The sequence below is a fragment of the Lepus europaeus genome, chromosome 10, assembly GCF_033115175.1.
Source record: "Lepus europaeus isolate LE1 chromosome 10, mLepTim1.pri, whole genome shotgun sequence".
In the NCBI taxonomy this organism is placed as follows: Eukaryota; Metazoa; Chordata; class Mammalia; order Lagomorpha; family Leporidae; genus Lepus; species Lepus europaeus.
The window spans coordinates 51,476,373-51,493,201 of record NC_084836.1 but is presented as its reverse complement, the minus strand read 5'-3'; the positions used below and the strand labels follow the sequence as shown (position 1 = coordinate 51,493,201).

General features: G+C 42.0%; 1 protein-coding gene across 3 annotated transcripts in view; it reads left to right on the top strand.

The window, feature by feature from the left end:
* The window catches only part of FRS2 (fibroblast growth factor receptor substrate 2), a 125,646-nt gene that overhangs the window by 23,216 nt on the left and 85,601 nt on the right, over nt 1-16,829 (top strand). The window contains exon 1 of one of the 3 annotated variants that reach the window (XM_062203247.1): nt 744-814. The exons of the other annotated variants lie outside the window; for them this stretch is intronic. The gene's annotated coding sequence lies outside the window, so the exon portion shown is untranslated. Of the gene's footprint in view, nt 1-743; nt 815-16,829 lie in introns of those variants that run through there. 3 annotated transcript variants of the gene reach the window in all.

Sequence of the window (16,829 nt, the reverse complement as noted above, 5' to 3'; positions counted from 1 at the left end):
TGGAATTTCCTTATCAGTGGATATACATTGACATTTTTGATGGATATTGCCAGGTTGCTTGGTGTAGTAGCTTCTAAAGTTAAAATGTTAGTTTTTATAAGGTACTCTTTCAAAAAGAATGATCACTAATTAGTTATATGCTGTTTATAACTAGATTAACTAGATTTTTTTTTTTTTTTTAGATTTTGTTATAAGGTTGCAAGCACTGATCACTCCAGGTTGTACAAAGCAACTGGTATTCCCTTTGTCAAAAGCGTATTATTTTAATTACCAGCACTTACTATAACTTAACTGTTTTACATAGGAAACCTTTATCTTGTGAACAAATTATACTTATATAGACATTTGGCCAGTGGCTGGGGTTGGAGAAATAGGGAGTTTAAAACTAAAAAGGAACTTGGAATTAGGCATCTATTTTTCCAATAAGTCATGTAAAAATGGTATTTAACTTACCAGGTCAGGCCATAAAAATTTTAAGCCATTGTATTGCATTACATTCTAACCACTGGTGGAAATGCATTCATCCTGTTGCAGCCCTGTTAGGGAATTGAGTATACCCAGAATTTAGGGCATTGGTTGTGACTTCCATTGAGGTTAGATAGGGTAAGACCTGAGAAATAGTACCTGGAGAAGGGAAGTGCATGAGGTAAAGGTAAAAGAACGTGAGTTACTACTAGGATGAATATAAGCTTTTTTTTTTCCCTGTTTCTGTTTGTTGCTTCTCTTCAGTGCTAGGCCAAGCTTAGGAAAGGAGCAGGAAATGGGAAAAGAAATTACTAGTTCCATCCAGAGGATCCTGGTACCTGGGATACAGGTGAGTTGAGATGAATGTATCTTGAAAGAGGTGATGGAGAGGTATGAAAATTGGGAATGTCTGTCATTGTCAGCAAGATTTATAGAGTCTGAGAAAGAGGAAATAGAATGGAAAAGGTTTCTAGGGATCAGCCATCTGTAGAGTAAACATTTATAGTTTATTTTTTAAAAAAATCTTACATTGGAGGCAGGTAGGCGAGCAGTGTGGAGGACATTTTAAGGGTTGTTTTTTTGGGGAGAAGATAGCAACATCTTGACTCCATATGGATTTTTTTGAGTACTGTAACCATTCTTCCCACAGGAACCCTGACTTAAAGAGTGCTCTGTTATATCCCTGTTAGTTTAAAGTTATCTAGTGCTGATTTCACTTGAAGATGTAACAATAATTCTCTCTATTTGCGTCCATGGTAGAGCAAAACAGAGCTGACTGTACAGCCGTTGTCCTTCAGACGTGTCTAAATTTCTCAGTCTATTTATGAGTATCAACAAACATTTTGTGCATACTTCTGTCATGGGTTGAATGCGTCTATTTTCCTTTAATTTAACTTAAAACTGGTAATGGAATTCCTGAGGTTTTGAGAGAAATAGTGTTGGCAAACTTAGCTTTGAAACTAAAGGCAATTTAAGATACCAAACCAAACAGAGGGAGACTATTGCTTCCGAAAGGGATCTTAAAACTCTGCTGACAGTTGCAGAGCCAGTGTCTTATATTTATATAGGCTTTAGATAGGAACTGATATTTTTCTAAAATTGTTGGTTTAAAAATAATTGTTACATTTGTGCATTTTAAAAGTTGCTTCTAGCACACTCTGGGTGTGCTTGAGCTCAGCCTTTTCAGCAAAGTATTCAGACATTTAGGCATCAGCCCTTTTGGTCTTTATTCTGTCTCAGACCATTTAGGATAATTAAGATGGGTTGTGGAAGTTAGGAATTTGATAAGCTTCCATTAAAATCTAATGTGGTTTTGAAAATTGCTTAAAATGGTCCTTGAGCCTGTTAAAATGTGCTGCCATCATTGGAATTAAGAAATTTAGCTAAGTGTTGCTAAAAGGACAAATGATAGCACTTGTCACTTTCATGTTTGTTCTTTAAGTGTATTGTTTCATTACCTTCAGAAGCTACTAGCTGTCCGTACATAGGAACTAAGAATATGCCTTTCCTTTTTCTTTTTTTTTTTTTTTTGACAGGCAGAGTGGACAGTGAGAGAGAGAGACAGAGAGAAAGGTCTTCCTTTTGCCGTTGGTTCACCCTCCAGTGGCCGCCGCGGCTGGCGCGCTGCAGCCGGCGCACCGCACTGATCCGAAGCCAGGAGCCAGGTGCCTCTCCTGGTCTCCCATGGGGTGCAGGACCCAAGAACCTGGGCCATCCTCCACTGCACTCCCGGGCCACAGCAGAGAGCTGACCTGGAAGAGGGGCAACCGGGACAGAATCCAGCTCCCCGACCGGGACTAGAACCCAGTGTGCCGGCGCCGCAAGGTGGAGGATTAGCCTATTGAGCCACAGTGCTGGCCCGCCTTTCCTTTTCAATATATTTAATTGTAACATCTACATCCCACTAGTTGATCTCAGCTATTTATGTTTATACATCGATCCATTAGCTTTTTTGAGTGGCTACTATATGTTTGATCCACCTATATATTTTGTAGTTAGATATGTCTTAATATTTTTAAATTTCTCCGGGGCAAGAATTAGGTTTTCTTGCATTCTTTGTAATTCACCACAATGCAATGTATGCTTCATTGTAGCAGATAGTTACTTAGAGCTCATTTACCCACCTTGCTAGAGGCTGAGGATACCAAGTCTGCCTTCAAGTTCCTTATACTTCAAAAAATTTTTACATATTTATTTATTTTAATTTAATTTGAAAGAGAGAGAAATCCATCTGTTGGTTTGTTCCCCAAATGCCCCTAAACAGCTGGGGTTCAGCCAGACCAAAGCTAGGAGCAAGGAGCTCAATTTGGGTGCCCCAAGTGGGTGGCAGCAACTCTAGTACTTGAGCCATTGTCTGCTGCTTCCCAGGGTATACATCAGCATGAAGCTGGGTGAGAAGCCAAGTGGCCTGGATTAGAGCCAGGCACTCTGCTAAGGGGTGTGGGTGTCCCAAGTGGTAGCTTAACCTCTGTGCCAAATGCCTGTTCCTAGTTACTTAGACTTTGATAAGAGATGCAGAAATACACCAAATTGTGGTTCATTGACATTTTGAAATAGCCTTTGAGAGAGCCAGAGCCCTATCTCTTTAGAGAAGATTTTCCACGGGAGAATGGCAACTAATGTTTGTAGGGTGTCTGCTGTGTGCTAAGGGCTTCTGTCTCAGTTTATCCTTGTAACAGACTTTCAGTTCAAGTAGGATATGCTGGTTACACAGGAGGAAACTCTCAGAGACGTCCTGGAACTTGCTGAAGTTCACCTAGCTGATGAGAGAGTCAGGATTCTAACTCAATATTCTTTTGTTTGGAACCAGGACTTTACATTTTTAGCACTGTTGACAGTTTGAGTGGATACTTCTTGTTGGATACTTCTTTGTTATGGGGGACTGTCTTGTCCATTGTAGGATATTTAAAAAATATTCCTGGTTGTACACAGGGTCAGAACTAGGGTGAGGCCAAGAGGCACCTAGAACACAAAATTTAAGGAAACACTCACTGTCAGGTACGTCTTAGTGTTAACACTGCCTTAATCTTACAACACTTGAGCAAGTTCTTCTCGCAAGTAAGGCTTTACTTCTAGATTTTGATTGAATACATCCTGGTAAATTTATGAGAATTAAACTGCTTGATATTTAAATGTTCCTTGGAAACTGGAGAGTAGTGATGAATGAGAGCTTTTTGATGTTTTGTGTGTCTCTGGTCTCAAAACGCATACTCTTGGGCAAATGTGACTAATAAAGAAATAGCACTTAGAAGTGCTAAGTAAATACCTTCTAAATATCTCAGGGCCTAGAACCTTTTAATAATATGTTCCAGAACAAGGGAACCAATTGCTTCAAGTTAACAGAAATGTAGCAAAAACTTAATGTTGAATATACTCAGTGTATTTTGTGCCTGATAGACCTGGTGCTTACCTGCTAGTATTGATTTTGTACGGTTAGAAGTTGCACTGTTTCCTCATGACTGTTTCAGTCTAATACGTATGTTCTTGTTGTATATAGGGTATAGTGTTCTCCATTCTTCTGTAGAAGGGAGTCTTTCAAGAATGGAGAAAGTAATAAGAACTTGAATTTTAGGAGTGTGCAGAATGAGTGGGGCAGGCATTTGGCCTGGCAGTTAGTATGTTTGAGGGTGCCTAGGTTTGATTTGCAGCTCTTCCTGTTGCCTCCAGCTTCCTGCTAAAGCAGACCTGAGAGGCAACAGTGATGACCCAAGAAACTGGGTTCCTGTCACCTGTGTGAGAAACTGGATTGAGTTCAGTGTGTTAAACTGCAGCCTGTGATGCTGGCATCACGTGCCAGTTCAGCTACTCTGTTTCCAATCCAGTTTACTTCGAGCCTGTGTGGGAAGGCAGAGGAAGATATCCCAAGTACCTGGGCCTTGACCACCTATGAGGAAGACCCCAAGGGAGTTCCTGGCTCCTGGCTTCAGCCTGGCCCAGACTTGGCTGTTGTGGCTGTTTGGGGAATGAACCAGTGGAGAGAGGATCAGGCTGTCTGTCTCTTGCTCTGCCTTTCAAATAGATAATCTTGGGGAGTTAGGGAGATGCCTACCAGAATTATTAATAGTATGTCAGATTTGGAGTAAGTAGTTTTAACTTAATTTAACCATGCATATGAGGAGGTCTTCAAAATGTACATGGGAAATGTGTATTATGGAAAAACCACACAGATTTCAGATTTTTTTGCACCAAAATAAACATCTTTTAATTCTATTTTCCGCTAACCTTTTGAAGTAGCCTTCTGTTTATCATCAAGTCTTCTTTGTTTATTTGGATTTTTTTTTTAATGTACCTATTCCTTCTACTTAGAAATTTGGTACTTTCCCGTGTTGCTATGTGAAATGTATCCTTCAATGAGATATTTTTCTGAATGTGCAGTGTGCCAGTAGCACTGTGCTAGGTATTTTGAAGATTACAAAGAAAACATAATATATTCCTGACAAGAAGATTGTAGTCTGGCTGGAAAAGAAAGACTAAAACAATTATTTTATATCGCACATCTTGTCTAAACAAGAAACTAAATGTATCGGGGGACAGAAGCATTAGACCCAGTTTCCATCTTCAATCCAATCTAATAGATGGGTGGAGCCTCGGAGAAGCTAGCACAAAGAACATGCAGTCCTGCAAGTTGTGAGATATTAAAGTATTACTTCACCTGCCGTGAGAGCCATGAGGAAGAGGGTGTGCAAAGCAGGGTAGTCTGTCCTGTGTAGGTCTCAGAGAGCTGCAAGAGCTTGAAGCAGTGGAAATTGGCAGAGGTTATTCCGAGTATGGGAAGCACTGAGTCAGGGGAGTATTTGTGACAGTGGGCAATCAGTCTTGCTCAGAGATTGTGTGTAGGATTATGAAGGAATAATAGCACCTTTTTGTTGATCTCCTACTAGGTACTAGTCCCATTATTACAAACCTGCCAGCTTTATGAGGTATTATTAATCCTCCTTTTGCAAATGCATAGCTGAGGTACCTAGATATTAAAGTAACTTTAATAGGACCACACAGCTGGTAAGTGATGGAGCCATTATTTGAACAATTTGATTCTAGGTACTGTGGAATACTTTTGCATGGTAGGATAGGGTCTAGATTATGTAAGTCCCTTAAAAGCTGTCAGGATAGGCTTATCTTATATAGGATTATAGGAATGCAAAACCACTTCTGGAAGCTGTATGTGTGAGCTATCGCTCAGTGACCTTCACAGAGGGCAGTGTAGGACTTAGGAGAGTCTGAACTAGGATGCTTGAATAGAAATGGGGAAGTGAGTCTGGATAGGAACATTTCTTGGAATGTATTTTTCTTTTTTTAAGGATTTATTTATTTTGAAAGTCATAGTTACAGAGAGAGTGAGCAAGCACATGCAAGAGAATGCACTTCCATCTGCTGGTTCACTGCCCCAGAAAGCCCTGGGCTGAAGCCAGGAGCCAGGAACTTCATCCAGGTCTCCCATGTGGGTGGCAGGGGCCCAAACACTTGGGCCATCTTCTGCTACTTCTCCCAGGCTGTTGGCATGGAGCTGGATTGAAAGTGGTGCAGCCAGGACACCTACCAGCACCCATATGGGATACCTCTCTGCAGCTTTACCCACTGCATCACAATGCTGGCCCCTATTTTTTCTTCATTATAAAAATACAGGGGCTGGCACTGTGATGTTGTGGGCTAAGCCTCCACCTGCAGTGCTGGATCCCATATGGGCGCTGGTTCAAGTCCCGGCTACTCCACTTCCTACCCAGCTCTCTGCTGTGGCCTGGGAAAGCAGTAAAAGATGACCCAAGTCCTTGGGCCCCTGCACCCATGTGGGAAACCTGTAAGAGGCTTCTGGTTCTTGACTTTGGATCAGCTCAGCTCCAGCCATTGCAGCCATTTGGGGAGTGAACCAATGGATGGAGGACTTCTCTCATTCTGTCTCTACCTCTCTCTGTAACTCTGCCTTTCAAATAAATAAATACATCTTTTAAAAAATATATAGAAAATGTATGAATTACAAACTTATGTAAAAAAGATTATACTTGGGGCTGGTGCTGTGGCATAGTGGGTAAAGCTGCCGCCTGCAGTGCCAGCATCTCATATAGTCTCTGGCTAGAGACCCTGCTGCTCCACTTCCAATCCAGCTCTCTGCTATGGCCAGGGAAAGCAGTAGAGGATGGCCCCAAGTCCTTGGGCCCCTGCACCCATGTGGGAAACCCGGAAGAAGCTCCTGGCTCCTGGCTTGCAGCCAATTGGAGAGTGAACCAGTGGATGGAAAATTTTCTCTCTCTCTCTCTCTTTCTCTCTCTCTCTCTCTGCCTCTTCTTCTCTCTCTGTGCAACTCTGACTTTCAAATAAATAAGTAAATCTTTAAAAAAAAAAAAAAAGAAAAAAGAAATGGAGCAACTGGGACACAAATTGGCACCCATATGGGATGTTTGTGTTGTAGGCTGTGGCTTTACCAGCTACGCCACACCGCCAGCCCTGTGGTATTAAATTTTAGCTAGATACTGTTACTTGCTAAATCCTCTGAGCCCGAGTCTTTTAATCAAAAAACAAACAAACAAACAAACAAACTCACATACATGCACATGAAATGAAGAAACTAAGACTTTGTAATTAGAAGGCCTGAGGGCTTATAAAGCTGTTAATTCCATGACATGATTGATTATTAACAGTGGGTATTCTTCCTGCATGGGGAAACACTGAGGTCTGGCAGAGGACGAGGAATTGGCAGTGGGAATTAAGGCAGTGAGTGGTCAGACAAATGAGGACCAGAAAAGTGATACTACTCTGCAAGTCTCACGGAGGTGGGAGTTTCAAGAAGGTATCTGTATGTTAGTAAAAACTGAAGAAAAGACTTGTGAGAACTTGAATACCCAGATGTGATCCTGTCTATTAATATGCACAGGAAGTTTCTGGATTTCCTAAGGAATTCTCATGTATTTGATGTCTGCCAACTCTTGCCGATGAACATATGGGAAATGATAACATTCTCGTACTTTCTTCATTTGTTAGCCAGTTTTATCTGGAATATAAGTGAGTGGGTGAAAATGTGAAGAAGTCACATGATGATGAGGAAAATACATTCCTGGGTTTCATTTATAGTAACTACTAGATCATCTTTTTGGTTATGTTTTATCTTACAGTTGAGATTTAGCCGTATAAATTCAGTAAATGGAATTTATCAATACAGACATAATCATAAATTTAGCTGCCAATTTTAAGTGTATGGACTGTTTCTCAAAAAAGGAAGAATTCCACTCTTCTTTTGACCCTACTTTAAGGAAATTTGATTGTGCCCGTAATATTATAGAAATAGGGAATAATTTCGAGTGGTTATTATGCCATTTTTATCTCTGAGTCATATGTAAAGGTACACACCAGCATTGTTCACAGATGTGACTTTCTTTATACTTTCGGTGGGTAAGTGGGAGGAATGAGTACTTTAACCGGTTTACTTGTGTTCTTGTCCTTAAGGTGAAGATTTGTCCCTCAATTCAGAGCATATTTTGGAAATTCTTAGCATTTCTGGTGGTAATGTCATTCTACATTTCTGTGGATTACTCATAGTAGTTCTTTGCTCTTTAAATTGTAAAAATCACTTGAAAGAATATTGAGCAGAACATGTATGCTTTTTTAAAAATTTTTTAAAGATTTATTTTTATTCATTTGAAAGTCAGAGTTACACAGAAGGAGGGGAGGCAGAGAGCGAGGTCTTCAATCTGATGGTTCACTCCCCAATTGGCCACAACGACCGGAGCTGCACCGATCCGAAGCCAGGAGCCTTTTCTGGGTCTCCCAAGCACCCGGGCCTGGGACAGATCATAGCAGAGAGCTGGACAGGAAGTGGAGCAGCCAGGACTCAAACCGGCACCCATATGGAATGCCAGTGCCCCAGGCCAGGGCATTAACCCACTGCACCACAGCGCCAGCCCCAACATGTATGTTTTCCATGCCTTATTTTCCAGCTTGATTCAGGTGATCTCAGTGTTTTTTAAATTAATTTATTTGAAAATCAGAGAGAGAGAGATAGTTAGAGGCATTGGTTCATTCCCCACATGTGTGCAACAACCAGGGCTGAGTCAGGCTGAAGCCAGGAGCCAGAAGCTTCCTACAGGTCTCCCATGTGGTGCAGGGGCTCAAGCACTTGGGCCATCTTCCACTGCTGCCCCAGGCCATTATCAGGGAGCTGGATTGGAAGTGGAACAGCTGGGATGCCAATGGGCACCCATCTGGGATGCCAACGCCACAGGTGAAGGCTTAACCTACTACGCCACAGCGCTGGCCCTGCTTGCAGTCCAGTAATGGTAAATATGATGGGCATGAAAACAGCGTGGTTTCCAAGCATGTACCCATTACAGTGACCCTTCCTTAGTTTTCCAGGCAAACTGATGTTTGGCCTCAGGTCTTCCCGCTGTGGGGTTGCTCTTGCTATCAGGAAATCTACAGCTGTAGCAGCCTATAACATTTCCCTTCAAAGTGTTCCTTATCAGTTTTACTGTATAACAAATTACCATAAAATCAGTGGCTTAGAACAAAATCCATTTATTAGCTTACAGTACTATATGTACAAAATTTGGGTACAGTGTGGCTGTGTTTTTTGCTCAGTGTGTGGTCAGGTGTCAGCTGGGCTCTTTCCCTGTCTACAGTTTTTGGGCAGTGGGGGAATAATTCACATGTGAGCTCACTTGGGTTATAGGCAGAACTGAATTCCTTGCAGCTCTCAGACTGAAGCCCTGTTTCCTTGCCGACTGTCAGTTGGGAACCACTCTCAGCTTTGTAGATGTTGCCTGTATTCTCTGCCACGTGGCTCCTTCCGTCTTCAAAGCCATCCCTGGAGAATATCCCTCATCCCTAACCTGTCTAAGTCACCAGTCTCTGACTTTTCTTGTCTTCTAGATACAGATTTGAAGAGTTTGTAGTTAGTTCAGGATGATTCACCTGGATAATCCCCGTTTCTTTTAGTCAACTTTCTTCAAGTTAACCTGATTTCATGGGAGTAAAAGTCCATCATATTAACAATCCCAGGGACTATGCAGGGATCTTGGATCTTAGCATTCTGCCTGCTACAGACATTGCCCACTGCATGACTGCTGGTAAGTGTGTGTTAAGAGGACCATTGGCATTGTCCTTCATGCATCTTGCTATGGCCAGAATCCATCAGTATGTGTGGTGATGGTAATAGGTTTCTCTTTGGGCTGCTGAGAGTAGTTGGGGCAGAAGTTTGTAGGAACTTGGCTGGTGCCGTGGCTTAACAGGCTAATCCTCCACCTTGTGGCGCCGGCACATCGGGTTCTAGTCCCGGTTGGGGCACCGGATTCTATCCCGGTTGCCCCTCTTCCAGGCCAGCTCTCTGCTATGGCCCGGGAAGGCAGTGGAGGATGGCCCAAGTGCTTGGGCCCTGTACTCTCATGGGAGACCAGGAGAAGCAGCTGGCTCCTGGCTTCGGATCAGCGCGATGAGCCGGCCGCGGCGGCCATTGGAGGGTGAACCAATGGCAAAAAGGAAGACCTTTCTCTCTGTCTCTCTCTCTCTCTCTCTCTCTCTCACTATCCACTTTGCCTGTCAAAAAAAAAAAAAAAGAAGTTTGTAGGAACTGGCTGAAGTAGTGGCGCATGCTCCTCTATTTCCCTTTTCTGTGCTGGGAGTGACATGGGGGAATGATAGCTTGGGAAAGAAAGAATAGAAGGGTAGGTTCTTAGTTTCCATGTTACTGCCAGGGCACAGAGGTTAGCTGTTAGAAATGAATGCTGAGGGGTTTTTTCCCCTCAAAAGAAAATGAGTATTAATTTGTTTATATATGATTTAAAAATACAGTGTTTTTAAGGGAAATTAAAGCATAGAACTAAGAGATGGAAATGACTTTACTGAGGCTAAATGAAACAAAATATAAATTATAGAGTAAAATAACCTGTCTACACTGTGAGCAATTTGCATCCTATTATAATATAAATATATATAATAGCCTTCTCCCCTTATTTGAGGGGGATATGCTCCAGGGCCCCAAGTGGATGGTGTGAAACTGCAGATAGTACCAAGCTTACATATTTTTTTTCTATACATACATATGTATGATAGTTTAACTTATAAATTGGGCAATATAATTTGTATATTATGTTAACTAGTAAGAGATTAGCAACAATGAAACAGAACAATTATAACTATTTTATAGTAAAAATTATGTGAATGTGTGATCTTTCTCAAAATATCTTATTGGATGGTATTTACCCTTTTTGTGATGAGGTGAGATGATTACATGGCCTGCTTGATGAGATGAAGTGAGTTGAATGATGTAGGCATGCTAACATAGCACTGTGTCATCATGGAAGGGTAACTGGAACGCAGTCACTGTGGTACTGTAACAGTGGAGCCGATAGCTGAGACAGCTGCTGATCAACCAATAGGTAGCATGTATAGCATAGGTATGTTGGCCAAAGGGATGATTCATATCCTGGGCAGGACAGAGTGGGCTGGTGCAAGATTTCACACCACTGCTCAGAACAGTGTGCAGTCTGAAACTTTCACATTGTTTATTGCTGGAATTTCCCATTGAATACTACAGTTGATTATGGGTACCTAAAACTGAGGAAAGCAAAAATGCAAGTAATGGGGAACCATTGTGTTTTTTCTAATAGATTCTGTGTATGTAATACTGGTATTTTTGCTGAATGTGTGGGTTATACAAAATGTGTGTTATTATAATTTTAAAAACAAATTTCCTTTTTCCTCAGAGTAAAATCACAGAACCTGATGGAAATAAGTGGACAACTGGTTTCAATTCCTCATTTTTAAGTTGCTTGTAATTGTGCGTCTGGTGGTGGAAATCTAATTCTTAATTTTTCCTCTTTTTATTCCTAAAAAACTGGATGTGATGTGGTACCTAATATTATCAAATGGAGATAGGGAAGCAGAGGAAGTGTCAACTTTTGTTTTTTAAATTTTATTTATTTGAAAGACAGAATTACACAGAGAGGTAGAGACAGAGGTCTTCCATCCGCTGGTTCACTCCCCAGATGGCCGCAACGGCCGGAGTTGCACCAGTCTGAAGGCAGGAGATTCTTCCGGGTCCCCCACGTGGGTGCAGGGACCCAAGGACTTGGGCCATCCTCCACTGCTATCCCAGGCCGCAGCAGAGAGCCGGATCGGAAGAGGAGCAGCTGGGACTAGAACTGGCGCCCATATGGGATGCCAGCATTTCAGGCCAGGGCATTAACCCGCTGTACCACAGCACCAGCCCCTCAACTTTCTCTTAAAAAAAAAAAAAAAAAAGATTTATTTATTTTTGAGAGAATCATCCATCTGCTGGTTGGAAATGGCTGCAAAGACCAGGATTGGGCCAGACTGAAGCTAGGAGCAGCAGCTTCTTCCAGGTCTCCACGTTGGTGCAGGGGCCCCAGGACTTGGGCCATCCTCTGCTGCTTTCCCAGGTACATTAGCAGGGAGTTGGATTGGAAGTGGAGCAGCCGGGACTTGAACCAGCACCCCATATGGGATGCCGGGGCTTAACCTGCTGTGCCACAGTGCCAGCCTTGTCAACTTTCTTTTGTAGTAGATGGGTTTTGGCTCAGTGTTTTGGGAATAAGTTTTTTTTGTTTGTTTGTTTGTTTTGTTGTTGTTGTTGTTGTTGTTGTTTTTTGACAGGCAGAGTTAGAGAGAGAGAGAGATAGACAGAGAGAAAGGTCTTCCTTCCATTGATTCACCCCCCAAATGGCCACCATGACCAGAGCTGCTCCAATCCGAAGCTAGGAGCCAGGTGCTTCCTCCCGGTCTCCCATGCGGATGCAGGGCCTAAGGACCTGGGCCATCCTCCACTGCCCTCCCAGGCCACAGCAGAGAGCTGGACTGGAAGAGGAGCAACGGGACAGAACCCAGCGCACGGACCGGGACTAGAACCGGGGGTGCCGGCGCTGTAGGAAGAGGATTAGCCAAGTGAGCTGCGTCGCCGGCCTGGGAATATGGCTTTGTAAAACACTTCTCTGCTTTTACAATGATGGGACAATAGTATTCATTGTGTGGCTACCCTTTGAGAACTAAATCCATAAAATGAATATATATAATACAACTTAATCTGTTTAATGAAAGGGTAAGTACTAACACTTTTCTCATATTTGGGAAATGTTTTGAACAGTTAACACCAGTAAACAATGTATCTCGTAAGTTTATTTATGTTTTGAAATTTATAGGTGTCTTAGTTTCATCTAAATAAGATTAGTGCTTAAAAGACATGTAATGGAACATGAAAAGTTCTATTAGACGTGGAGCTATGGTGGGAGCAGATAGCATCCCATTTCTGATTTTGAGATTGGGTACAGAAATATCCTAGGGCTGGAAATAGGCATAGTAAATTGCACCATCAAGAACCTTTTGTGTATTTCTAGTTGAGGAATGGTCTTCATTGACTTTGCATGGAAAAATGTGTTCTAAACTCAGTATGCTTTTAGCATTGTGGATGGGACCTAATATTTTATGATTACTCTGTATGAGTGATTTTCAGTATAGATTCTAAGACTATTTCTGCAGTGCGATCTGTCTCCTTTCTTTCCTGTGCTCATCTTCAGTTAATTAGAACCTGACCTTGCTTCTTGTTCCAGAAGTGTTTCATTAATTTTTCTTGTCTTATTTTTATTTTCATATTTTCTTTAATTAATGTTTTTATACTCACATAAAAATTTCTCCTAGTACTTTAAAAATTATGAGACCATAAAGTTGTCTTCAGATGGCTTTTATTTTCACCCTAAAACTGTTTGAATTGGCTTGTAAGACATGCTTATTTTGCGGAAATTTTTCTTTATGGAGAAGAGTCACTTATAACATTAACACTTCTGGGCATTGTTTCAAAATTTAATTTATTGCTTAATGCTAATTAGAGTTCTAAAAGTCTGGTAGTGTTTTGATTTTTGTTCTATATCCCCAAAGAGTATATTTGATTTTGTTGTTTTAATTGGATTCTATAACATTTGAATTGGTTTGATCCCAGATCCTTCATAAAATTATAATCAACTTTTAGTAGTGTCTCCAATATATCTAGTAGTTTAGAATAGTACTACAAATATAATTTTATGCTGATAAATTTGGAAAGAGCTGATGTGTATTCCTTAGGGGATGCTATTTGTATAAGAGATGGAGAGGGACAGAGAGATCTTCTATCCACTGGTTACCTCCCCAGATGCCTGCAGCAGCCATGGCTGAGACAGGCTGAACTCAAGGAACTAACAACTCTGGGTCTCCTATGTGGGTGGCAGACATGCAAATATCTAAGCCATCACTTGCTGCCACCCAAGGTGCACCTAAGCAGGAAGCTGGATCAGAAAGGAAGTAGCTGGCAATGAACCAGGCACTGTTACATGGGATGGGGGTGTCCCAAGAGGTGACTTAAATGCTATACCAAGTGCTTGCCCCTACGAATATATATTTTAAAATTCTATAATAAAATAATGCCATCAATGATGCATTTATATTAAATAGACATAATGTTAATGCTCTGCTCAGCTATTTGATAAAATTTTATAGTGGCAACAATAAAATTGTGTAATTTAATTTTTGATAAACTGTAGAAGTTTTTATAGACTCTATATGATTGTCACTGAAATGTAACTAAAGTTAAATGCCATCTAATTATCCTTTGTAGTACATTTAATTGGCCCAAAGTTTTAGTTTTTTTATTTTTTAAAGATTTTATTTGAAAGGCAGAGTTACATATAGAGCAAGGGAGAGAGAGAGAGAGAGAAGGGTCTTCTATCCACTGGTTCACTCCCCAAATGACAGCATGGCCAGGGCTGGGCAGGCCAAAGTCAGGAGTCAGGAGCCAGGGTGCAGGGACCCAAGCATTTGGGCCATCCTCCACTGCTTTCCCAAGCTCATTAGCAGGGAGCTAGATCAGAAGTGGAATAGAGGGACTGGTGCTGGGGTGTAGCCGGTAAAGCCATTGCCTGCAGTGCTGCCATCCCATATGGGTACCAGTTCAATTTCTGGCTGTTCCACTTCCTGTCCAGCTCTCTTTTGTGGCCTTGGAAGCCATTAGATGATGGCCCAAGTCCTTGGGCCCCTGCACCCACATGAGAGACGTGGAAGAAACTCCTGGCTCCTGGCTTTGGATCGGCACAGCTCCTGCCGTTGCAGCCATCTGGAGAGTGAACCAGCGGATGGAAGACCTCTCTCTGTCTGCCTCTGCCTCTGCCTCTCTGTAACTCTGCCTTTCAAATAAGTAACTAAATATTAAAAAAGAAGAAGAAGAAGGAGTGGAAGTGGAGCAGCTGGGACTTGAACCAGTGCCCATATAGGATTCTGGCATTGCAGGTAGTGGCTTAATCTACTACACCACAGCACTGGACTTGGCCCAAAGTTTAACAAGTTTGATACATGATCATTGAAACAGCTTAATAATAAAATTCTGTCTAGTCAGTGAAATACTTTAATGAGTGTTACCATTCATTTTTAAAAAAGATTTATTTATTTATTTGAAAAGCAGAGTTATAGAGGGCAGAGAAAGAGAGAGATCTTCCATCTGCTGGTTCACTCCCCAAATAATCGCGAAGGCCAGAGCTGAGCCGATCTGAAGCCAGGAGCCTGGAGCTTCATCCAGGTCTCCTGTGCAGGTGCAGGAGCCCAAGCACTTGGGCCATCTTCTACTGCTTTCCCAGGCCACAGCAAAGAGCTGGATCAAAAGTGAAGCAGCTGGGTCTTGAACCAGCACCTGTATGGGATGCTGGCACTGTAGGCAGTGGCTTTACCTGCTACACCACAGTGCCGGCCCTGGTTACTATTTATTTTTGATTTTATAAAACACTGATCTGAGGTTCTGATTTGCTGTTGATAGCTACTGCATTGGTTTCCTCATTGATAGATACAGATGATGTTATTTTAAATGCTAATCTGAGAAATGATCAGACTGAAAATCACCTAACATAACCAAAGGTAAATAGAAATAATTGTTCACCAGCCGGCGCTGTGGCTCAATAGGCTAATCCTCCACCTTGCGGCGCCGGCACACCAGGTTCTAGTCCCGGTCAGGGCGCCGGATTCTATCCCAGTTGCCCCTCTTCCAGTCCAGCTCTCTGCTGGAGGATGGCCCAAGTGCTTGGGCCCTGCACCCCATGGGAGACCAGGAGAAGCACCTGGCTCCTGGCTTCGGATCAGCACGGTGCGCCGGCCACAGCGCGCCGGCCGTGGTGGCCATTGGAGGGTGAACCAACGGCAAAGGAAGACCTTTCTCTCTGTCTCTCTCTCACTGTCCATTCTGCCTGTCAAAAAAATAAAATTTAAAAATTTTAAAAAAAGAAATAATTGTCCACCCAGAGCTGCATGATTGCTTGATAAAGTGATTATGAGCATGCATTTTGAGGTCAGGCCACATGTGTGTGAATGCTGGATCCACCACGCACTAAGCGTGTTCAGTGAGTTGGTCTCTGTGTGCTTCAGTGTCTTCATCTACATTATGAGGATGACATTGGGTGTCATAAGTTTGCTGGAGGATTAAAGTAAATTGTAAAGTGCTTAGAACAGTCAATGGCATATGTAGTAAAAGTATTATATAAATGTTGGTTAAATAAATGTAATTTAAAGTTATATCTATCTATATGTGGTATATAGAACAACTCATTTGTCTTATCCTTTGTCATTACCAGAATCCAGGAAACCTCTGCACATTGCAGCCTTCCTCAGTTTTTCAGTCTTACTCTTAATGCCATCACCTTCACCACCATTACTTTCACCTCCACTTCTTGTACTAGTGCTTCTAGTAACAACAACTACTAGTACTACTTTGTCTTCTTCATCGTCCTCAGGCACTTGTCAAGGTATTCTCTGACAGAACTGGGATTAAGGCTGGTCCTCTCCTCTGGGTCCATTGCTCTTCATTATTAGGCCACAACTGCGTTTGGGGATGGAAGGTTGTCTGGCTCTCTTGTGCCTCCTTTCAGAACTCCCTTCCTCTACTCTTCACAATGACCTGTAGACACACGGAACGATATTCGAAGGGAGAACTGTTAGACCCTTCTGTGTACCAAGTAAATAGGATCACTTCATTCAGTTGTGAATCCTGTGGAAGGAGGGAGCGCTTGGCTGTTGCTTAGGGGTGTTTCCAGTGGGAATGTTATGGAAGAGCCTAGGAATCTTTTGAACTAGGGGGTGAGAAAGCAAAAGGAAATTAGAATATAAGGGATCTAAATGCTGGACTCCTGTTTTTCAGTTTGTGATGAGTAGTAATCTAGTCTGGGATACAGTGCTCAGTAAATGTGCCATTTAGAGTTGTCAAAAACTAATAAGATAGTGTTATAATTTCTGAGAGTGCTGATAATTTGTGATCAGTATTCATCTGAGGATACTTCAGCAGTCCATGGAAAATGGAATTATAAAAGATAGTTTTGCTTTAGTGCAAAAATGTTTTGAAATACATCCTTGCAAGGAGT